Consider the following 25,949-nt stretch of genomic DNA (forward strand, 5'->3'; position numbering starts at 1 on the left):
TCCTCCACAATATTACCCATCTGGGAATCAGTGCTCGTGAGAAGCTCCAGCACCACTCGCTGGTAACCCTCCCCACTATGAGCCTACCACAGGGGAAGGAAGACAGGCAAGGGGTGAAATCCTGGGAGGTTCCCATTGACGTCATTGGGGGCAGGATTTCCTCCAATGGGTCTCCATGCGATGTAGGTGTCAGTGCGGCGTGCACGGTCTCACACTGTTAGCAGTGGCTGTGCAGTGGTGCACACACCCTGGGTATCATGTTAGTGGCAGGGAAAGCTGCTAACACAGAGCTTCCTTCCACCAATTGCTTCCTTATGATAATTATTTGTCCACACTCCAGCTGACATTGGCAATGAACAATAACCCTGGATTTTTATTCCTCCTCTTATTATGCTGCATGGGAGGAGTTTGGGTCATGCAAGTCTTATTTTTTATTATTACTTTTAATATATACCATTTGATTGAGCGTTTAAAGCAGTATCACAAAGGGAAGAGCTCTGCGCTGCTATCATGGAGGGGTATCGGGTCTCCTCAGAGTTAAGGTTACAGTTAGCATCCCGTTATCAGCCTGATTTTCATACCCTCCCTCACCTTCTACAAAACCAATCCAGTGAATATGAAATTTTCATTGCCATGTCTCATCACTGGGATGATTTTGTCCTAAAAGCCTGGGGCAAATAATATAAAGGATCTCAGAGAGATGGAGTCTCATTCACTTTCCAGAGATATTGATGACACATATGAATTCATAAGTTGGTTAAATACTATTAAAATTATACATATTGGTCTCCCTTTTGATCCAAGCAGTTAGCCAATATTTGGAGTGTTGTGGATTGTTCTGTAGAGGAGAAAGTGATGACAGAGTCAGATGTGGGCATTGATTCAACCCCATTTATTTACAATGAATCTACAAAGTCCTGTATCCCTGAACACAACAGGAACCAAACAACAGGAGGCACTTTCTTTGATCCTAGCACCAAGTCTCTTTCCAGCCAGCACTCTGCCCAAAAACTCTGTCTCCCACTCAGCTTTTTCTCAGGGTCCTGCTCCAAGTGCTCCTCTGGCTGTATCTGGCTTTCTTGTTGCTTTCTCTGGTTCCTTCTGAGGTGTTTCTGTTCATTGTGTAACACACACACAGCTGCAATCAAATCAACCCCTACCATGGCCCTGCCATGCCCAGGCTTACTGTGGTACAGTCCTTGGGTGGTGGTTGCCATTGCTTCAACAGAAACTAAACAAAGGGACATTTAATGGTTCCCTTATTTAACCTGAATGTGCCGCGATTGCCCATAGATCAGAGACATGCTTGTTGGGAGCCACCTAATCTCCAGCATAACAATATTATAATAACTAGTACAAATAACCATTATAAATATCACCATTAATAACATCAGTGATTAAAATATGAAACTAGACAGGGAAAAAAACTACACTGCCTGCAGCAAAGAAGAATTCTTATTTCAGATAATAACACCCCACTGTAGGAAGAACCCAGCACTACCTCGATGGGGCTGGCATGGAGAGAGGAAGAAGGGTTCCACTGTCCAACTGGCAGGTGTCGGGGCAAAGCCCAGCTGTCCTAACCAGGGTACAGAAAAAGGCCAAACCAAGGCTGGGGAGGGGGAAATCTGAGCTGCCTGCCTCAGAGGGGTTTACACAGGAAGTTGAGTGGTTGGTGTTTACCAGCCTAGATTCCCATTAGAACTGCTCCTGATGTTTGTACAGCAGTGATGTCAGAGGGGCATTTTCTGGCTTCATTTCTCTGGCTTTAGGCTGGCTTAGCAGAAAAGTAACATTACTGTGATTTACTTTAAAGCATCCACGGCCCCAGACAGAAGAGACGCCGACATACGCGACCGTCGCTCTGCAGCGGGATAGATGTCATTAATGCTCCACTTGCTGAAATGCAGGACTCGTCAGTGCGCAGCCGCATCACAGAACCTCCCAAAACCAGAGACAACCATAGGGGCTGTGCTGCAAGGAAATTGGGGACCGTCTCTGAGGCCAAAGCTGGACAATGCACAGTGCCCAAAGTAGTGCAGGAAAAAATAAAATTGGGGAAAATAGTCAAACTCGGTATTCCTACCCTCTGACTCTTTGTATCGACAGCTCAACTCCTGAGTCCACTCAGTGCTGTTCAGAGATTCCATTGCCAACTCAAAGTTTACAAAAATCACAAGGCAGGCCCGCCAAAATCCCCAACGTGAGTATTGCTGAAGGCCCTGTGTATATGTGAAACATCTGTTGTGGAAAGAATCACCCACGCAGTGATTTTAGTTCACAGACTCAGAGCCTGAGGCCTTTATTGCAATACATACCAACGTGTTGGGGTGCAGTTTTTCAAACTGGCACACCGGGCAACAGCTCACAGGCTGCTTTTATTCCATTAAACCACAAGCAGGGTACAAACAATATGTCATGAATTAAGTCATTGGGGGCAAATCACAAGCTGAGCAAGGGTTGAGCACGAGCTTCGGGGACAAATCACAAGCTGGGCAAGGGTTGAGCATGAGCTGATCACGAGCTAGGAAGCAGGGGTCGGGGTCAATCTTCTCACCCCCCTCCCTACCCTCTGACCTAATTTCCAAGGAGTGGGTGTTTGTTTGGGTAGAGGGGCGCTTGGTGGTTTCCGCAGGGGTGGTGCTCGGCCCTAGCTTGGGTACATTTCTTAAGACTTGGACTATGTCATTTTCCGGGGGATTTCAGCAAAGGCTTAAGGGGGGGGGTGGGTTTCCAGGGGACGCTTAAAGGAGAGCTATCATTGGCTAGTTTGCAGATAGCTGGACTTGGAAAATATTGCAAATAGTTATAGCAGCAAGGATGATTAACTTTCTGCAAAACAATTTCTTAATATCGAGCATCTTACGTTATTTCCGTAGCTTCTTACGTTATTTCCGTAGCTTGCGGTTATCATATTTCATCAGTTATGAACATATTTCATTAGTACTGCTGCAGGGGGGGGGGAGTTTATTCTCCCATTCCCTCCTCTGGACATGACCCTTGACCGAGTTTGGCAGAAAACTGTGCAGTTTAGTCTAGTTTAAGCTTTAGGCCTGCCCTACTCTGTGTAAAGGCCATCAGCATAACAGATCTCTGTTGGAGGGTTTATTTGGGGCCTTCAGATTCAAAGCTCTGGCTATCAAAAAGAAGGCCCCCCTCCTCTATTTCCCCACACATCCAAGGGGGTGCGTGTCCTTCCAGTGCTGGGAAACACCCCGGCACCCCACGCAGATTAGTCCCAGTCGCTGTTCTCTGGCCAGTCATCCTGTGACTCACCTGACTGGAGCCTTACACTGATGGGAGAGTGAAACCCAGGGAAACTAACAGAAACCTAAATAATTAACAGTAGACGTGACCTTACACTTAAAGACTCTGCATTACTACGATTTACCATTTCTATTGTGGTAGCACCTAGAGACCGATGGGGTTGGTGCCCCATTGTGCCAGGAGCTGTACAAACAGAGAGCAAATGACAGCCCTTACCCTAAAGAGCTTGTGTAACTTTTGGGTGGGCAAAACTACCGCCCCTCTCCTAGTGCTTTAATACAGTTTTTATACAAGAGCATGTGGAGAGCCACAATATAGTTATCTGAAGTTCTTTCAGCAAGGGTGGCATAGGGTTGACCTTTTTACAATTAAAATTAAAAAGAATAAAAGGAATTAACTTAATTTTTTAGGAATTAACTTTATAAAATTTTATAAATCTAAAATAATAGCCTAATTTTTTACTAAATTACAAGACTATTTTATAATTTACATATTACTTTAGAGTAGCAGCCGTGTTAGTCTGTATCCGCAAAAAGAACAGGAGTACTTGTGGCCACAAGTCTCTAAGGTGCCACAAGTACTCCTGTTCATATTACTTTAGTTACATATAAATATAAATAAAAGAAAAATTAAATATAAAGCAGATAGTTTTCACAGTGAGAAGTATCTTAGAGTGCATTCAGCTGAGTTTTAGTAGTGTCTTTGTTAATTAATTTTATATGTCAAGTATCAGAGGGGTAGCCGTGTTAGTCTGGATCTGTAAAAAGCAACAAAGAGTCCTGTGGCACCTTATAGACTGACAGATGTATTGGAGCATAAGCTTTCGTGGGTGAATACCCACTTCGTCAGACGCATGTAATGGAAATTTCCAGAGGCAGATATAAATATGCAGGCAAGAATCAGTCTGTAGATAACAAGGTTAGTTCAATCAGGGAGGGTGAGGCCCTCTTCTAGCAGTTGAGGTGTGAACACCAAGGCAGGCGAAACAGCTTTTGTAGTTGGCTAGCCATTCACAGTCTTTGTTTAATCCTGAGCTAATGGTGTCAAATTTGCAAATGAACTGAAGCTCAGCAGTTTCTCTTTGAAGTCTGGTCCTGAAGTTTTTTTGCTGTAGGATGGCTACCTTAAAATCTGCTATTGTGTGGCCAGGAAGGTTGAAGTGTTCTCCTACAGGTATTTGTATATTGCCATTCCTAATATCTGACTTGTGTCCATTTATCCTTTTACGTAGGGACTGTCCAGTTTGGCCGATGTACATAGCAGAGGGGCATTGCTGGCACATGATGGCATATATAACATTGGTGGACGTGCAGGTGAATGAGCCGGTGATGTTGTAGCTGATCTGGTTAGGTCCTGTGATGGTGTTGCTGGTGTAGATATGTGGGCAGAGTTGGCATCGAGGTTTGTTGCATGGGTTGTTTCCTGAGTTAGAGTTGTTATGGTGCGGTGTGTGGTTGCTGGTGAGAATATGCTTAAGGTTGACGGGTTATCTGTGGGCGAGGACTGGCCTGCCTCCTAAGGTCTGTGAAAGTGAGGGATCATTGTCCAGGATGGGTTGTAGATCACTGATGATGCGTTGGAAAGGTTTAAGCTGAGGACTGTAGGTGATGGCCAGTGGAGTTCTGTTGGTTTCTTTTTTGGGCCTGTCTTGTAGCAGGAGGTTTCTGGGTACACGTCTGGCTCTGTTGATTTGTTTCTTTATTTCCTTGTGTGAGTATCGTAGTTTTGAGAATGCTTGGTGATACCCACACAAGGAAATAAAGAAACAAATCAACAGAGCCAGACGTGTACCCAGAAACCTCCTGCTACAAGACAGGCCCAAAAAAGAAACCAACAGAACTCCACTGGCCATCACCTACAGTCCTCAGCTTAAACCTGGTTGGATCACTAGCTTCCCTGGCCCGGGCCGGGCTCTGACGGGGAGCGCGACATGAATGCTGTGATCCGTGCCCCCCAGTATGGTATTGACACATTATAGACAGGAACAGAAGTTTAGCATCTACCAGCTAATTAGATCACATTGTTAAACTTCTAAAAGAGATCGGTAAACACAAAGAAATACAATTAGTATCTATTCTTAATTCTCTATCAATACGGGCCTACATATCCGGATGCTAGGTTTTGATAACGATCTATAATGAATAGCCTGTTTACCATTTCAATCCTATTCTAATATGTTCTTAAGGGTTGCTTTTGGGTTAGGCAGCCTGCTGGTTGCTTAATCCTCACTGGCTCAGCATCACAAAGATTTATGGAAATTGTGTAACAGTGGTAACAACAGTGATATAAATGGTCACCTTTCTTACACACAGCACCACAGGCTAGCACGCGGCTGTGCTGCCCCTCTGCCCTGGAGGAATTGCACCAGCAGAGCCCATCCCATCCGGGGGTGACTGTGTTGCAGCCTCAGGAGTTTCTTGCCCTAGGGTGAATTTGACCCTGACTTTATGCTCTGAGGCCAGAGCTGGGGGCACAGAGCCGGGCTCTGATAATCAGGGGATGACAGAGCAATAGCCCATTACTTGTGCAGGTCGGTTCCTCCCCTCCTCCGCTGCTGTTCGTGCTGCCTGTGGGACAAGGGCGAAGAGACAAGGCGCGCCCAGTGACAGACAGAGCGGTTCTACCAGCCACTGGAGCCAGATCCCCATCTGGTGTAAATTATCATCCTTCCATTGGAGTGCATAGGGCTCTGCCAGTTGACAACAGCCAAGAGGCTGGTCCCTGGACTCTCTCTCTTGCTCTTAGTTTCACACTGAGTTTCCCCACTGCAGACTCAGCGAGGTCGTCAGTGTCCATTTAACAAACCCTCATTTCATTGATCCCTGGCTCTGTGGGGGTGAAAATGCCCCAGGAAGCCCTGAGCCAGGATTTCCCTGCCCCCCAATCAGATGCTTTTGTCTATGGAGCACCATCGGGGACCTGAATATGCTGGAGACCCCTGCACCCTTCAGACAGCCCGGGGCTCGCCTGGTGGGCAGAGCGGCTTGTGTGATAGGCTGTGTGCACGGGCGACATTCCCCAGCCGCCCCTGTGCCTGGAGCAGCACCAGGCCTAGGCCCTGCTCATGCCCAGTGCTGAGGATTCAGGGGAGTTAAGTGCTGCCTGGCACTGGGGCTGGCCCCTCTGCACAGACCGGGTTTCACTGCAGAGAGCTGGGTCTCCCCCTGGTGTAAGTGCTGCGGGCAGAGGAGTTACCCCAGTGGTGAGTTTGCTCCAAAGTCTCTATGCAGCGAGGAGAGAGCCAGGCTCAGATCCCCGGGGTCTGGCCCAAGAGTGTCTCCGTGAGCTGTGGGGTCTGACTCCTCTCCACTGCTGCTCGTCTGGCCTGTGCAATGGTGACAAGGAGAATCTGGGCCTGTCAGTGCCTCCAGGTGACACTCAGTGTGCAAGAAACCTGGCTCTGATGGTTGCACCCAGCTCCCTACACCAGTCAAATGGGACATGACTGTTCCCTGAATGGAAACTGCCCCAAAGGGGCTCACCCTGGCGCTGTCAGACCTGCCAAGTATCATATGCTCCACGGGCATTTGGCAGCTCTGTCCCCTTGCCTGGGGGTCATCTCAGCTACACGCCAGGAGAACCTGCACTCTAGGCCCAGCTCTTCCACTGAGTGTTTTTAACTCCTCTCTGTACTTCCCAGCCCCTAACTCATGCCCTGTAAAGGTGACACTGTCATTCAACCCTTGTATGGACAACGAAGGGTTGCACAAGGTCACTTGAGCAAGAGCTGGGAACCAAGCGGAGGTTTCTATGATGGCAAACCCCAGTCTCATCCACTTTGTCTCGCTGCCTTTCAGAGGGAATGTGCCAGATTTATGTGCTTGGCTCTGCTGCCCTTCACACTACTCACAGTCAGCTCCCAGAGCCAGAAAGAGAAACCAGGAGTCCTGGGAACCACCTTCCCACTGCTGTCTCACTAACAGTCATGTTACCCAAATACAAAGCAAGTGTTGTGTCTCCATGTAGGGGTGGTGCACATTGAGGATAACAACCAACTTCTGCCTGTCACCCCTGTCACTCAGCTATCTGCATCTGGATTCTCTCTCTGCCATTACATGGATGATTGTACTCACTCTGCCGTTCACCTCACATACCAGTAAAACTGAGGTGCTTGGCAGGGTGGAGCTGGGATCTGGTCACCGGGTTGTGGCTGTCCTGGATCTTGTACCCACAGGAGTCATAGTCATAGGTGATATTCTCCTCCAAGCCCATAGAGGACAAAACCTCCTCCCTGTCCTTACACAAGACAATACGGGTGGCCAGGAGCTGGGAGAACATGGAGTACTGGAGTAGCATGGACTCCCCTGGCCAGGCAGACGTCTGGCTCAGATAGAGGGTGGGGGCAGGGAAAGTGCCTGAGAAGGGGAATGAGTCAGAGCTGTTAATGGGACCGTCAGTGTCCCCCATTTCAGGGGAAGTCATGGAGCATTTTGATACGGGAAGCTGGTTGCCGTAGAAGCATATCGCAGATGCTAAGGGTCCATCCCGTATCTGACCTGTGCCAGCTGACTCGGGGTTGCAGGGTTTAAGCTACAGGGCTGTTTACGCGGCACAGTCCAGTCACAATTGCAGAGTAGAGATACTCTGCCTGCGGAAGGGCTGGGGGGTCTGCACACTGTCTCTGGAGCAGGCTCTTATTTCAGCACAGCTGGGTAACGGGGGGATAATGTCAGATCTGAGACTGTCAGCTCTTCAGGGGCAGGGTCCAGAGCTTCACATAGGGGGGTGCAGCACCTGGGGCGATGGGGCCCTGATTCCTGAGAGGGGCATCCAGGAGCTACAGTAATAATAATAATCAATAATAATCTTCTGTAGCTGGAAACCTTTTCTATCAATACAAACCCGTCTGGCATGATAGATAGATGGGGGTGAGTATGTCTAGGTACAGACAGACAGACGGACTCACCGGGAGCTGAGCAGGTCTCCTGGATGCTGGGACTCAGTGCTGGGAACAGAAAGGTGCTGTGTGGTTAGTGCTGGAGACAAAATCTCCCCCTTTTTCTAAGGTCCCATTTGAGGGACTGTCATAGGTTTCACCCCCACTCTGAACTTTAGGGTACAGATGTGGGGACCTGCATGAGAACCCCTAAGCTGATTTACCAGCTCAAGTCAGTATGCTGCCACCACCAAATAGTTTAAACAAACGTTTATGGGAAAGTCATTTGGAAACTTTTCCTTCCCCCTCTCCACCAATTCCCTGGTGAACACAATCCAAAATCCTTGGGTCTTAAACCAAGGAGAAATTACTCACCCCCCCCCTTTCCTGGCAGGATTTGAGTCTAATTTCCCTTTCCCCCACCAATTCCTGGTGAGTCCAGATCCAACCCCCTTGGATCTTGAAACAAGGAAAAATCAATCAGGTTCTAAACAAAAAACCTTTTAATTAAAGAAAAAGAAAGGAACATACAAGGAAATCTCACAGACAACAGATTCAAAACACAGAGGAGTCCCCTCTGGGCAAAAACCTTAAAGTTACACAAAAGAAAAACCCAATTTAATTCTCCCTCTTATGCAAAAGAAGTCACAAAAGAAAATAAACATAATCTAATACATTCCTTCTCTAATACTCACTACCCTGGTTGATTCCTGGATCTTTTCACTCCGGCACACACTTACAGAACAGAGAAGAACAAAGGAACTCAATTCCCTCCTTCCTCTTGAAAAATCTTGTCCCCGCATTGGTTCCTCTGGTTAGGTGTCAGCTAGGCTATATGAACCTCTTAACCCTTTACAGGTAAAAGAGGAATAAACCCTTAACTGTCTGTTTATGACAGGGACAAAAACTGCCTTTAATAGATAGGAAAAAATTCCTGATTCATGTTTTGGTGAAGAAGCAAACCAGGCAGGACGTTAGATGTGGCAGGATGTTAGACATGGCAGATTCCTCGCGCACACAGACCTTGGTTGAGCTGGGACCTCCTTTCCCTTTGGCTCTCTAGAGGGCCAGATCCTCAGCTAGCGTAAACCAGAATTGACTCCTGTGGAGCGACATTGATTTTCACCAGCTGGGATGTGTCCCCATTGACTCCAGTGGAGTGACACCCATTCACATGAACTGTGGATCTGGCCCAGTAACTCTCATACTCAGTGTTTACACTGGTTTCCATTTCTCTCCCGCTAAATAGGTTTTCCTGAGAGTCTGGGCCAGGGGCTGCTCTTGGTTCTGTTTCCTCCCAATCAGTTATGAATTAGCACAGGGGTCCTGCATAGTCACTGGTCAGCAAGAGGCTCAGAGACAGGATCATGTGGATGGTTTGGGGAAGGGATCAGGAAACAGCTCAGCCGCATCTGCTCCTGACGGGGTTGGGAGGGCACAATCCACAGTTGATCCTGCTCCCACCTGCCCCCACTGCCCTGTCTAACTTCAGGAGAAGGGAAGCTCCGGTCTCTCTCTCTGCTCCCATCTGCCCCCGTCTGCTCCCCAGGGTTGGATGCTCCCGCCAGACCCTCTTCCGGGCCCCTGGGGGTCTGTAGGGCTCAGGCAGCAGAGGTGCAGCAGCCTATCTCTGCCCAACTCTGTCCTCTCTTTGGGTCTGATATTCATCATCGCTCCCCATTTCCTGCCCTGTGCCACCCACCTTCCCCGCCCCGACCACAGCATCTCTATTTAGGGCTGGAAGATTGAGAACCGAAGGGGCCTGGTTTACTTGCTTGAGTCTAAACATATCACTGAGGAAACACCCCTCATCCTATCTCACTGCCTGGGGACTGAGACAGCCCCCTGGCTAAAGGCACAACTGGGCCAGGGTGAAAGGTCACTGGGTGACTGGGGGCCTGGGATGTTGGATGAGCCTGAACCTTTTGCCTCCACCCTGGTCTCCAGTCCCTGGTGAGAAGGACCCAGTTCCCCCAGGGGGTAATTCACCCTCTGGGGACATAATTGGGTTCTGGGCCTCATGCTGGACCCTCTTCATAGGGGTGAATGATCTCCTTCCCCCAGAGAACACCTACCATGAGACTGCTTAGTGTCTTCCGCCCCGTCCTCCAGACCCAGCTCCAGCCACTTCTGCCCTGACTGCCCCTGCTTTCCATTCTGAGTTCTGGAGGTATCTGCTGTCCCTGCTGAGAGATTCCAGGGCACTGCCGGATGGGGAAGAACACAAGGCAGTTAAGAAAGAGCATCCAGAAGTGACCTCTGAGCAGGTGGGGAGCTGGAATCAGTGTGACTAAGCAAGTGCAGGAACCAGGGCAAAGGCCAAAGAAACATGTGGGAAAGAAAGAAAGCCTCTGCGGGAAGCCAAATAGCCCAGGGCCTCAAGGGAAATCTGTCAGGAGCACAAGGCAGAGCAGTTTAGCAGAGCAACTTTTCATAGTAATTGATGCAGAAGTGGATTGTCCTGGGATGGTGGCTGGGCACATTTCACCATGGGGATGGAGTCAGCTCTGCAGAGTAGCTGGACAGGGAATGTTTGGGGGATGCTCAAGGGATGGTCAGCACAGCATTACCCAGAAGACGACAGAGTGAAAGAGGGTAAACATTTGTTGCAATTTTTTAAAATAATTTTTTCAAAACCTGTTTTTAAAAATGTTTGTTTTGACATCCCCTCCCCCCCAACACACACACACACACACACACACACACACACACACACACACACACACACACACACATTTCCCTCCAAGGGGAAATCCAAAACCTGAAAACATTTTTATAAATGTGTTTATAAACCTGAAAAAGTGGGTTTTTTAAATGAAAATGTGTTTTTAAAAATTTTCAAATTTTGTTTTTATAAAACCCCCAAAACAATTTTATTATTTTCTTTGTAAGAATTGGAACTTTGGAAATAATGAAAATATTTGACAAAAACTCTCACTTTGAAAACTACGTCCTTTTTAGATCACAGCATTTTGGTGGCTCTAGCCCAGAGTCATCCCTGGGGTGTGGGTCAGGCTGAGCTGCTGGCACCCTTGGATGGCAGCTGGGCCCTGCCTTTAGCTCAGACAATGCTGCCCAGAAAGGGCCTGACCCAAAGCCCCTTGGTGTCAATGGAAAGACTCCACTGACTTTAAACAGAAATTATTTGGGGCAGTTCTCTGACCTGTGTTATACAGGGGATCAGACTAGATGATCACAATTGTCCCTTCTGGCCTTAGAATCTGTGAATGAACCTGACAAAGGCTCTGATTCCATAATAAGAGTATCCCCGGGGGAGTTACACCAGAAAAGTTGGAGTGTTTAAAATACACTGGTAAATTTCCCTGTCTATACAGGTTTCAGAGAGTCTATACCTGTAGACTACCTGTCTATACAGGTAGTCGTGGTAGTCTGTATCAGCAAAAAATAAATAAATAAATAAATAAAAATTTTAAAATGAGGCGTACTTGTGGCACCTTAGAGACTAACAAATTTATTTGGGCATAAGCTTTCGTGGGCTACAGCCCACTTCATCGGATGTGTGTAGTGGAAAATACAGTAGGAAGATATATATACACAGAGAACATGAAAAAATATGGCAACAACCAAAATATTTTGGTTCTTGGAAGTTTTCAGCTGAAAATTTTCAATTTTCAGTTGCCAAAACTGGTATCCCTCCCCACCTCCATTTTTCAGGTAATCAGTTTTTCAATGAAAAGTTAAAATTTTATTGCTGAAAATTTCAAGAGAAATTCATCTAAATTTTCACAGGGAAAAAAATTCCATTTTCCGCCCCACAGTCCACCGTGTTTAAGTTATCACTGATCACAACTGGAATCTGCCACTGCTTTGTTCTGCCCTATATCCACAGGACTGCCCTGTGATCTCCTAGAGGTCAGTGCACATTAGCCTGAAGGACTGTATGAGGAATGTGGGAATGTTGATAATCATAGAATCATAGAAATGTCAGGCTGGAAGGGACCTCAAAAAGTCATCAAGTCCAGCCCCCAGCACCGAGTCAGGACCGAGTAAACCTAGACCAGGGGTCGGCAACCTTTCGGAAGTGGTGTGCCGAGTCTTCATTTATTCACTCTAATTTAAGGTTTCGCGTGCCAATAATATATTTTAACATTTTTAGAAGGTCTCTTTCTATAAGGCTATAATATATAACTAAACTATTGTTGTATGTAAAGTAAATAAGGTTTTTTAAATGTTTAAGAAGCTTCATTTAAAATTAAATTAAAATGCAGAGCCCCCCGGACTGGTGGCCAGGACCCGGGCAGTGTGAGTGCCATTGAAAATAAGCTTGTGTGCTGCCTTCGGCATGCGTGCCATAGGTTGCCTACCCCTGACCTAGACCATCCCTGACAGGGGGGTTGTCCAACCTGTTTTTAATAATCTCTAACAATGGGGTTCCAGAACCTCCCTTGGAAGCCTATTCCAGAGTTTAACTACTCTTATTGTTAGAAAGTTTTCTTTCTATCTAGCCTAAATCTCCCTTACTGCAGATTAAGTCCATGGCTTCTTGGCCTACCTTCAGTGGGCACTGAGAGCAATTGATCACCATCATCTTTATAACAGTCCTTACCATATCTGGGGACTGTTATCAGGTCCCCCTCCCCCCCAGTCTTCTGTTCTCAAGACTAAACATGCCCAGTTTTTTAACCTTTCCTCATAGGTCAGGTTTGTGACACCCTGTACCCCATGTAATACCCTGTACCCCATAATCACCACTTTTATATGGTTATGTTATATTTTGTACAAAATATGCATGACAAGGTATCGTTTGAAAAGTCATAATTTGCTGAACATCATTGTCCTGTTAAAATGTATGTATCAGCGCTGTATATGACGTTATGAGATTTTGCTATATGTTTGCTACTGAAACCCATTGTAATTCTGGGAAAAACCCATAGACTGGCTCCACAGTGTCAACAAAGGACTGATCATAGATGTTAGAAAACTATTAGCTACTGAAGCAGCCATTCACCATCAGAGGGGACTGTAAAGAAAAGATTTTCATGTCATCCCCGTGACATTTCAATCCTCACATACACAGAAGATGTGAACAAGAAATTTACTGTTCACCTGAAACACTCTTGGAATCTCATGCCACAGGCAGATTGTCTGCACTCCAGCATGGGTAGTATTCCTCAGAGAGAGGAGGATATAAAATAAGAGACAATGGCTTCCTCATTATCCATCCTCCCCCATCTTTAATGATGTCTGCAAGACTGCTTGAAAGACAAAGAGCCATCACTAAACTGCGTGAGGGGGTTCTAGCTAGAAGGCTTTCCAGTTAGAATGCACTGCTAAAAACTTTGGTTGAGAGAAATCTTTTTGCTTTCAAATTTTATTTAGCTGGGTAAAATTTAGGAATTAGATTGAGGTTTTATCTTTTTATTTTCTTTTGTAACCAATTCTGACTTTTATGCCTTTATCATTTAGAATCACTTAAAATCTGTCTTTCGCTAGTTAATAAACTTGTTTTAATGTCTTATCTAAATCACTGTGTTTTGGGTTGAAGTCTCTGGGGAATCTCTACTCAGGTTAACAATGTTCATTTCCCTTGAAGAAATGATGAACTAATTAATAATAGAATCATAGGACTGGAAGGACCTTGAGAGGTCATCTAGTCCAGTCCCCTACACTCATGGCAGGACTAAGTATTATCTAGACCATCCCTGACAGGTGTTTGTCTAACCTGCTCTTAAAAACCTCCAATGACAGAGATTTCACAACCTCCCTAGGCAATGTATTCTAGTGGGTAACCACCCTGACAGTTAAGAAGTTTTTCCCAATGTCCAACCTAAACTGCCCTTGCTGCAATTTAAGCTCATTGCATCCTCAGAGGTTAAGAAGAACAATTTTTCTCCCTCCTCCTTATAGTAACCTATTGTGTACTTGAAAACTGTTATCATGTCCCCTCCAAGTCTTCTCTTTTCCAGACTAAACAAACCCATTTTTTTCAATCTTCCCTCATAAGTCATGTTTTCTATTTTTGTTGCTATTCTCTGGAATTTCTCAAATTTCTCCACATCTTTCCTGAAATGTGGCACCCAGAACTGGAAATAATACTCCAGTTGAGGCCTAATCAGCATGGAGTAGTGCGGAAGAATTACTTCTCATGTCTTATTTAGAACACTCCTGCTACTACATCCCAGAATGATGTTTGGTTTTTTTGCAACAGTGTTACACTGTTGTCTCATGTTTAGCTTGTGATCCACTATGACCCCCAGATCCATTTCCACAGTACTCCTTCCTAGACAGTCATTTCCCATTTTGTATGTGTGCAACTGATTGTTTCTTCCTAAGTGGAATACTCTGCATATGTCCTTATTGAATTTTATCCTATTTACTTCAGATCATTTCTCCAATTTGTCCAGATCATTTTGAATGATAATCCTATCCGCCAAAGCACTTACAACTCCTCCCAGCTTGGTATCCTATGCAAACTTTATAAGTGTACTCTCTATGCCATTATCTAAATCATTGTTCTCAGTGGTACCTGATGACAGAACAAGGAGTAATGGTCTCAAGTTGCAGTTGGGGAGGTTTAGGTTGGATATTAGGAAAAACTTTTTCACTAGGAGGGTGGTGAAGCACTGGAATGGGTTACCTAGGGAGGTGGTGGAATCTCCTTCCTTAGAGGTTTTTAAGGTCAGGCTTGACAAAGCCCTGGCTGGGATGATTTAGTTGGGAATTGGTCCTGCTTTGAGCAGGGGGTTGGACTAGATGACCTCCTGAGGTCCCTTCCAACCCTGATATTCTATGATTCTATGATCCTATGATATGGAACAGAACAGAACCGGACCCAGAACTGATCTCTGCAGGACTCCACTCTTTATGAGCTTACTCTGTTCAATAACATACTAGGTAGTGTAAGACACACATCTGTGGGATACAAGGCTGGGACTGAAGGATATGCAGGTGTAGCCCTGTATCTATTCATGAATGACTGGGCATAGCATTCATGTATTCAGCTGGGACTTATTTTGCATGCTGGTAGCTGTGAGTGAACAGTGCCTGGAGGGGTTTAATTAAAAAAAATAATTAATGGAGATATCCTATCTCCTAGAACTGGAAGGGACCTTGAAAGGTCATCGAGTCCAGCCCCCTGCCTTCACTAGCAGGACCAAGTACTGATTTTTGCCCCAGATCCCTAAGTGGCCCCCTCAAGGATTGAACTCACAACCCTGGGTTTAGCAGGCCAATGCTCAAACCACTGAGCTATCCCTCCCCCCTTTGCTATTCACTAGCAAGGCATCATAAAAGACATCCCAGGCTAGAGAATTGAAGGGACACAATGGTTTGACAGTCCAGCTTGTAGCCTGGGGGATGTCACAAGGTTTTCTAAACCTTTGATCATTTTTTGTTGTTGTTGCTCTCCTCTGGACTGTCTGCAATTTGTTCACGTCTTTCCTAAAGTGTGACACCCAGAATTGGATATAGTCCTCCAGCTTGGAACTCACCAGTTCCCAGGAGAGGGGGACAATGAACTCTCATGCCTTACATAAAACACACCTGTTAATACACCACAGAATGACATTAGCCGTTCTCGCAACTGCATCACGTTGTTAACTCAGGTTTCAGAGTAGCAGCCATGTTAGTCTGTATCCGCAAAAAGAACAGGAGTACTTGTGGCACCTTAGAGACTAACAAATTTATTAGAGCATAAGCTTTTTTGGGCTACTGCCCACTTCTTCGAATGCATATAGAGTGGAACATATATTGAGGAGATATATATACACACATACAGAGAGCATGAACAGGTGGGAGTTGTCTTACCAACTCTGAGAGGCCAATTCAGCCCCCAACTAAAACCTCTCCAGCGCATCATCAGAGATCTACAACCTATCCTGAAAGATGATCCTTTACTCTCACAGATCTTGGGAGACAGACCTGTCCTCGCTCACAGACAACCCCCCAACCTAAAGCAAATACTCACCAGCAACCACACATCACTGAACAAAAGCACTGACCCAGGAACCTATCCTTGTAACAAAGCCCGATGCCAACTCTGTCCACATATCTATTAAAGTGACATCATCATAGGACCTAATCACATCAGCCATACCATCAGGGGCTTGTTCACCTGCACATCTACCAATGTGATATATGCCATCATGTGCCAGCAAAGCCCCTCTGCCATGTACATTGGCCAAACCGGACAGTCTCTACGCAAAAGAATTAATGGACACAAATCTGACATCAGGAATCATAATACTCAAAAACCAGTGGGAGAACACTTTAACCTGTCTGGCCATTCAATGACAGACCTGCGGGTGGCTATCTTACAACAAAAAAACTTCAAAAACAGACTCCAAGGAGAGACTGCTGAGCTGGAATTGATATGCAAACTAGATACAATCAACTCAGGATTGAATAAGGACTGGGAATGGCTGAGCCATTACAGACATTGAATCTATCTCCCCTTGTAAGTATTCTCACACTTCTTATCAAACTGTCTGTACTGGGCTAGCTTGAGTATCACTTCAAAAATTTTTTTTCTCTTACTTAATTGGCCTCTCAGAGTTGGTAAGACAACTCCCACCTGTTCATGCTCTCTGTATGTGTGTATATATATCTCCTCAATATATGTTCCACTCTATATGCATCCGAAGAAGTGGGCAGTAGCCCACGAAAGCTTATGCTCTAATAAATTTGTTAGTCTCTAAGGTGCCACAAGTACTCCTGTTCTTTTTGCGGATACAGACTAACACGGCTGCTACTCTGAAACCTGTCATTATGCAAGGCACTGCATTTAACCGTATGGAGTGGAAATCCATCAACTTCATGAAAAAACTCGTACAGATACAGACAGACATCATCTTCCTTTCCAAATGCAAGCAGATGGACATCATACCAAAAGGACTAAAGGTAAAAAATCCATTACAATCTACATATCACACAGACTATGCTGAGAGACTGTGTCACACACTCTCAAAGAAACTGCGAAACCACCTGATCAGCATCCTATACAGCAAACAGGGAAAGATTAAGAATGAGCTCTCAAAACTGGATACTCTCATAGAAAACCAACCTTCCACACAAACTTCCTCATGGATAGACTTTACAAAAACTATACAAGCCATTTACAAGACAAACTTTGCCTCTCTACAAAGGAAAAAGGACACTAAACTATCTAAACTGCTACATGCCACAAGGAGCCACAACAGTAGTTCCCTTAACCCACCCAGCAATATTGTTAATCTTTCCAGCTATACTCTTAGCCCAGCAGAAGAGTCTGTCCTATCTCGGGGCCTCTCCTTTTGTCCCTCCAGACCCACGAACATGATACAGTTCTGCGGTGACCTAGAATCCTACTTTCGACGTCTCCGACTCAAAGAATATTTCCAACATACCTCTGAACAGCATACGAACCCACAGAATCCCCCCTACCAGCACTACAAAAAAAAGGATTCTGCGTGGACTCCTCCGGACGGTCGAAACAACAGACTGGATTTCTACATAGATTGCTTCCGTCAACGTGCAAAGGCTGAAATTGTGGAAAAGCAACATCACTTGCCCCATAACCTCAGCCATGCTGAACACAATGCCATCTACAGCCTCAGAAACAACCCTGACATCATAATCAAAAAGGCTGACAAAGGAGGTGCTGTCGTCATCATGAATAAATTGGAATATGACCAAGAGGCTGCTAGACAGCTCTCTAACACCACAGTCCACAGACCATTATCCTCTGATCCCACTGAGGATTACCTAAAGAAACTACACCATCTGCTAAAAAAACTCCCTGACAAAGCACAGGAACAAATCTGTACAGACACATGCCTAGAACCCCGACCAGAGGTATTCTATTTGCTACCCAAGATCCATAAACCTGGAAATCCTGGATGCCCCATCATCTCAGGCATTGGCACCCTAACATCAGGCTTGTCTGGTTATGTGGACTCTCTCCTCAGACCCTACGCTACCAGCACTCCCAGCTATCTTCAAGACACCACTGACTTCCTGAGGAAACTACAATCCATCGGTGATCTTCCAGAAAACACCATCCTGGCCACTATGGATGTAGAAGCCCTCTACACCAATATTCCACACAAAGATGGACTACAAGCTATCAGGAACAGTATCCCTGATAATGTCACAGCTAACCTGGTGGCTGAACTTTGTGACTTTGTCCTCACCCACAACTATTTCACATTTGGGGACAATATATACCTTCAAGTCAGCGGCACTGCTATGGGTACCCGCATGGCCCCACAGTATGCTAACATTTTTATGGCTGACTTAGAACAACGCTTCCTTAGCTCTCGTCCCCTAACGCCCCTACTCTACTTGCGCTACATTGATGACATCTTCATCATCTGGACCCATGGAAAAGAAGCCCTTGAGGAATTCCACCATGATTTCAATAATTTCCATCCCACCATCAACCTCAGCCTAGATTAATCCACACAAGCGGTCCATTTCCTGGACACTACTGTGATAATAAGCGATGGTCACATAAATACCACCCTATACCGGAAACCTACTGACCGCTACACTTACCTACATGCCTCCAGCTTCCATCCAGGACACACCACACAATCCATTGTCTACAGCCAAGCTCTAAGGCCTGGTCTACACTAGGCGTTTATGTCGAATTTAGCGCCGTTACATCGAATTAACCATGCACCTGTCCACACCACGAGGCTATTTAGTTCGACATAGAGGGCTCTTAAATTCGACTTCTGTACTCCTCCCCAACGAGGGGAGTAGCGCTAAATTCGACATGGCCATATCGAATTAGGCTTGGTGTGGGTGGAAATCGACGGTAATAGCTCCGGGAGCTATCCCACAGTGCACCACTCTGTTGACGCTCTGGACAGCAGTCCGAGCTCGGATGCTCTGACCAGCCACACAGGAAAAGCCCCGGGAAAATTTGAATTCCTTTTCCTGTCTGGGCAGTTTGAATCTCATTTCCTGTTTGGACAGCGTTGCGAGCTCAGCAGCACTGGCAACGATGCAGAGCTCTCCAGCAGAGATGGCCGTGCAATCTCAGAATAGAAAGAGGGCCCCAGCATGGACTGATCGGGAAGTCTTGGATCTCATCGCTGTGTGGGGCGATGAGTCCGTGCTTTCCGAGCTGCGCTCCAAAAGACGGAACGCAAAGATCTATGAGAAGATCTCTAAAGCCATGGCAGAGAGAGGATACAGCCGGGATGCAATGCAGTGCCGCGTGAAAATCAAGGAGCTGAGACAAGGCTACCAGAAGACCAAAGAGGCAAACGGACGCTCCGGATCCCAGCCCCACACATCCTGTTTCTACGAGGCACTGCATTCCATCCTAGGTGCGGCCGCCACCACTACCCCACCACTGACCGTGGACTCTGAGGATGGGATATTGTCCACGGCCGGTTCCTCGGACATGTTAGCGGACGTGGAAGATGAGGAAGGAGATGAGGAGGACGAGGCAGTCGACATCACTTACCAAGCTGATTTCCCCGACAGCCAGGAGCTCTTCATCACCCTTACAGAGATCCCCTACCAACCCTCCCCAGCATGTAACCCGGACACAGATTCAGGGGAAGGATCAAGCGGTAAGTGCTTTAAACATATAAACCTTTATTTTTTTACAAAACTGGAATATTAAGACTAAGAACAATGTGTGATTCATGATTTCTTCCCCCTGGGCACTTAAGTAATCAGTTCCAACTATTTAAAAAAAAAATCAAACAGTGTCCGGTTGTGCATGATTCTGCTGCCCAAGCTGCTCCACTCTTTAGTCCCTGCAACTGCAGCTATATGAAAATCCGGTCTATATGTCCGGGGATAGAGCAGTAATCCTCCACGGACATCTCCACAAAGCTCTCCTGCAGGTAATGGGAAAGCCTGTTCATCAGGTTCCTGGGGAGAGCGGCCTTACTGGGTCCTCCGAAGTACGAGACGTTCCCGCGCCAGGAGACAAGCAAGTACTCCGGTATCATTGCCTTGCATAGCATGGCGGCATAGGGCCCTGGTCTTTGCACGCTTTCTCGAAGCATCCGTTCCTTCTCGGTGTCCGGGATCCTCATGAGAGTTATGTCACTCATGATGACCTGCTTTGAATTAGGTAGGGGACTGTTAGTATTGGGACTGCTTGCAACAAGTTCCTTTACAGAACTGTGACCGCTGGTTTACAGCCACGCGGTGGGGGCGGGAGAGGGGCAGCATACAGGGATCTTTCCCTGGGACATCCGCGAGGGGGTGGGACAGGGCCAGAGTTCCTGCTTGGCCGATTGCTGGCAGCAGAGACTGGCAGTGCTTTCAATGTGAAAGGAGGCCAGTGGTACTACTAAAGTTTTAAGCAGCCACAAGTCTATGGCTTACCATCTTTGCCTGCTACAGAGATTACCGTGTCCTGCCCCGCTTCCCAGATCGGCAGTGCAGAAGCCCAGGCACTGAAGGCGAGGTCCGAAAATTCGACCTTGTCCTGAGTGCGCATGTGATAGGTGTGGTTCATGGTCTTGTTCACAGAGAAAGACTATGTTCTTGGTTCACAACTACATTTATCTTTCGGAGGAATTCACTACCTTTTTCTCATTCCCACAGCCACATCTGCAACTGTCTCCCAACCCAGCCTGTCATCACACTCCCAGAGGCTAGCGCACATTAGGCGGAGGAAGAAGAAGACGCGAGAGGACATGTTCTCAGAACTAATGGGCTGCTCCCGAGCCCAGGCAGCACAGCAGAACCAGTGGAGGGAGAATTTGTCCCAAATGCACTGGACACACATGGAACGTGAGGAGAGGTGGCGGCAGGAAGACCAGCAGGCGACTCAAACGCTGCTTGGACTTCTGAGGGAGCAAACGGACACGCTCCGGCGCCTTGTTGATGTTCTGCAGGAACGGAGGCAGGAGGACAGAGCCCCGCTGCAGTCTATCAGTAACCGCACTCCCCCGCCACCAAGTCCCATACCCCCCTCGCCCAAAGTCCAAAGAAGGAGGGGCGGCAGAGTCCGTGAAAACTCTCACTCCACCCCTGCAGACTGCTCAAGCACCAGAAGGCTGTCATTCCCCAAAATTTGAAAAGTCCTTTCCTGCCCGCCTCACCCAAGCCTCCGTCCAACTTTCACCCCCCAGTTTCATGTGTGGTTGTTAATAAAAAATACGTTTCTGTTCATTACTGTTTCAGTCAGGTTCTTTTGAGGGAGAGTCTGTCTGAAGGGGGGGAAGGGGCTTGGTAATTGGACAGGACAGTCACCTTTAGCAGGGTACAGAGGCGGGGGCAGGTCCAGCAGCAGGGCACATACACAGTGCAGTGACTAGTTACCCTGGTCAGTCTGAGAGGTGGTTTTCATGTTCTGTGGGGGGCGGGGGGGGGGGGGGTTGGTTGCTCTGTGACTTTGTGGCGGGGGAGGACAGTTACAGATCTTATGCAGCGGTCCTTGTCCTGGATCACAGAGTCACACAGCAGGGGATCTGTAACCCTCCTCCCCCTGCCATAAAGTCACATAGCCCCCACATACACGCAGTCACGCTCAGGAGGGCTGGCAGGCTCCGTTGAAACAACCAGTCTGCCACTGCGAATCCTGTCATTCCTGGAGTTTAGAAGGATCATTTGCATCAGTACACTACACCCGCTCCCCACCACAGTCTGCGTCCCAGGTTTCAAACATTCCCGCGAAAACAGTACCAAAGACAACGGTGTTCAATAACAAAATAAAAATGATTTTATTATTTTGGAAGGTGGTGGAGGGGGTCTGTGACTGGAGAGGTTAGTCATCATTAACTGGGTAAAGAAACGGTGGCAGGTTCAGCTTCTCTGTACAGAAACTTAAAAGTCACTGGTTACCCTGCTCACTGTGGAACCTAGCTTTCAAAGCCTCCCGGATGCACAGCACGTCCCACTGGGCTCTTCTAATCGCCCGGCTGTCTGGCTGGGCGTAATCAGATGCCAGGCTCTTTGCCTCAACCTCCCACCCCGCCATAAAGGTCTCTCCCTTGCTCTCACACAGATTGTGGAGCACACAGCAAGCAGCTATAACAATGGGGATATTGGTTTCGCTTAGATCACAGCGAGTCAGTAAGCTTCTCCATCTCCCCTTGAGACGGCCAAAAGCACACTCCACCACCATTCTGCACTTGCTCAGGCGGTAGTTGAACAGTTCTTTTTCAGTGTCCAGGGCGCCAGTGTAGGGCTTCATGAGCCAGGGCATTAGCGGGTAGGCTGGGTCCCCAAGGATCACTGTAGGCATCTCCACATCCCCAAGAGTTATTTTGTGGTCCGGGAAGTAAATACCTTCCTGCAGCCGTCTAAACAGACCAGAGTTCCTGAAGACGCGAGCGTCATGAACCTTGCCCGGCCATCCGACGTTGATGTTTGTAAAACGTCCCCGATGGTCCACCAGTGCTTGCAGCACCATTGAAAAGTATCCCTTTCTGTTAATGTACTGGCTGGCCTGGTGGTCCGGTCCCAGGATAGGGATGTGAGTTCCATCTATAGCCCCACCGCAGTTTGGGAATCCCATCGCGGCGAAGCCATCTATGATGACCTCCACGTTTCCCAGGGTCACTACCTTTGAGAGCAGTACCTTAACGATTGCGTTGGCTACTTGCATCACAACAACCCCCACGGTAGATTTGCCCACGCCAAACTGGTTCGCGACAGACCGGTAGCTGTCCGGCGTTGCAAGCTTCCAGAGGGCTATGGCCACTCGCTTCTGGACAGTCAGGGCTGCTCGCATCCGGGTGTCATTGCGCTTCAGGGCAGGGGACAGCAACTCACAAAGTTCAAGGAAAGTCCCTTTCCGCATGCGAAAGTTTCGCAGCCACTGGGATTCGTCCCAGACCTGCAGCACTATGCGGTCCCACCAGTCCGTGCTTGTTTCCCGTGCCCAGAATCGCCGTTCCACAACATCCACATGACCCATTGTCACCGTGATGTCCTCGGAGCTGGGTCCCGTGCTTTCTGACAGGCCTGTGCTACTCTCAGACTTCAGGCCCTCACCGCGGTGCCGTAGCCTCCTCGCCTGGTTTATCTGCATCTGCCTCTGGTAAAGGTGGATGATAAGCTGCGAGGCGTTGACAACGGCCACAACTGCAGCGATGGTCGCAGCGGGATCCATGCTCGCAGTGCTGTGGCGTCCGCGCTGTCACTGACCAGAAAAGTGCGCGAACTGATTTCCCGCCGGCGCTTTCAGGGAGGGAGGGAGGGCGGTAGTGACAGACGGATGACGACAATTACCCAAAAGCACCCTCGACCCTTTTTTTTTACCCAGAAGGCATTGGCGGCTCGACCCAGAATTCCAATGGGCAGCGGGGACTGCGGGAACTGTGGGATAGCTGCCCACAGTGCACCGCTTCCAATGTCGACGCTTTCCCCGTTAGTGTGGACTCACAAAGTCGAATTACTGTCCTTAGTGTGGACACACACGTTCGAATTTGCAATATCGATTCCACATATTCGATTTAAGTGAAATCGAAATACCCTCGTAGTGTAGACATACCCTAAGATATAACCGCATTTGCTCCAATCCCTCAGATAGAGACAAGCACCTACAAGATCTCTATCAAGCATTCTTAAAACTACAATACCCACCTGCTGAAGTGAAAAAACAGATTGACAGAGCCAGACGAGTACCCAGAAGTCACCTCCTACAAGACAGGCCCAACAAAGAAAATAACAGAACACCACTAGCTGTCACCTTCAGCCCCCAACTAAAACCTCTCCAGCGCATCATCAGAGATCTACAACCTATCCTGAAAGATGATCCTTTACTCTCACAGATCTTGGGAGACAGACCTGTCCTCGCTTACAGACAACCCCCCAACCTAAAGCAAATACTCACCAGCAACCACACATCACTGAACAAAAACACTGACCCAGGAACCTATCCTTGAAACAAAGCCTGATGCCAACTCTGTCCACATATCTATTCAAGTGACATCATCATAGGACCTAATCACATCAGCCATACCATCGGTGGCTCGTTCACCTGCACATCTACCAATGTGATATATGCCATCATGTGCCAGCAATGCCCCTCTGCCATGTACATTGGCCAAACCGGACAGTCTCTACACAAAAGAATTAATGGACACAAATCTGACATCAGGAATCATAATACTCAAAAACCAGTGGGAGAACACTTTAACCTGTCTGGCCATTCAATGACAGACCTGCGGGTGGCTATCTTACAACAGAAAAACTTCAAAAACAGACTCCAAGGAGAGACTGCTGAGCTGGAATTGATATGCAAACTAGATACAATCAACTCAGGATTGAATAAGGACTGGGAATGGCTGAGCCATTACAAACATTGAATCTATCTCCCCTTGTAAGTATTCTCACACTTCTTATCAAACTGTCTGTACTGGGCTAGCTTGATTATCACTTCAAAAAATTTTTTTTCTCTTACTTAATTGGCCTCTCAGAGTTGGTAAGACAACTCCCACCTTTTCATGCTCTCTGTATGTGTGTATATATATCTCCTCAATATATGTTCCACTCTATATGCATCCGAAGAAGTGGGCAGTAGCCCATGAAAGCTTATGCTCTAATAAATTTGTTAGTCTCTAAGGTGCCACAAGTACTCCTTTTCTTTTTGTTGTTAACTCAGATTCCATTTGTGATCCACTGTGACCCCCAGATCCTTGTCAGCAGTATTGCCACCTACCCAGTTATTCACTATTTTGTAGTTGTGCATTTGATTTTTGCTTCCTAAGTGATGTACTTTGCACTTGTCTTTATTGAATTTCATCTCGTTTGATTTTAGCCCAATTCTCCAATTTGTTGAGGCCATTTTGAATTCTTATCCTGTCCTCCAAAGAGCTTGCAACCACTCCCAGCTTGGTGTCATCTGCAAATTTTATAAGCAGAATCTCCACTCCATTATCCAAGTGATTAATAAAAATATTGAATAGTACTGGACCCAGGACAGACCCCTGCAGGACCCCACTAGATACGGCCTCTCAGCTTGATGGAGTACCACTGATAACTACTCTTTGAGTACAGTCTTTCAACGAGTTGTGCACCCACCTTAAAATAATTTAACCTACACCACATTTCCTTAGTTTGCTTATGAGAGTATCATGTGGGATTGTGTCAAAAGCTTTACTAAAACCTAGATATAATCATGTCTACTATTTCCCTGCAGACCAGTAACTCTGTAAAGGCAGGAAGTTAAGTCGGTTTGGCATGATTTGTTCTGGCTATGATTTGTTCTGGCTAATCCATGCTGGCTATTTCTTATAACCCTGTTATTTTCTAGGTGCTTAACAACTGATCGTTTAATAATTTGTTCCAGTATCTTTCCAGGTATGGACGTTAGATTGACTTGTCTATAACTCCCTGGGTCCTGTTTCTCCTTTTTAAAGAAAGTGCTATGGATGTGCAGGAAAAGAACAAGCACATCTGCTAGTTGCTCTTGGTAGCCTTTGAACCCAGGCATGCAGAGCACAATGGATTAACAATCCAGCACCTTCACCACTCAGTCACTTTCTCAGCCAAGAGGGCCCCTTCCCCATCAGCTGTCCCTTAGTCAGCTGAGGCCAGGCACCCAAGCCAGAATAGAGAAGACATAGCAGGAGAGGCCTGCAAGCCGACCAGTGGTGTAGAGGCTTCATGCATCAGTCATATTCTTGTAAGCCAGGTTTGAGTCCTAGCTGGTGTAGGAAGTGCTGTGGCACCCGATCTGTGGGGAGTTTTTCTTCTTTCGGCAACTGGGCGGAAGAGGAATGGGAGAACAAGTCAGTGGGTGCCCCCATGAGGAGAACAGATAGCCAACAACCAAAAACATGCATGTAGCACACAAAGAACCCACAGCCGTAACCACCCAGCCATCTTATGTAATGGGGCTACAGGCCTGGTATCCCTGCAGGCCAGCCCCATGATTGCTTCT

Source organism: Emys orbicularis, chromosome 21, assembly GCF_028017835.1.
Source record: "Emys orbicularis isolate rEmyOrb1 chromosome 21, rEmyOrb1.hap1, whole genome shotgun sequence".
Lineage (NCBI taxonomy): Eukaryota > Metazoa > Chordata > Testudines > Emydidae > Emys > Emys orbicularis.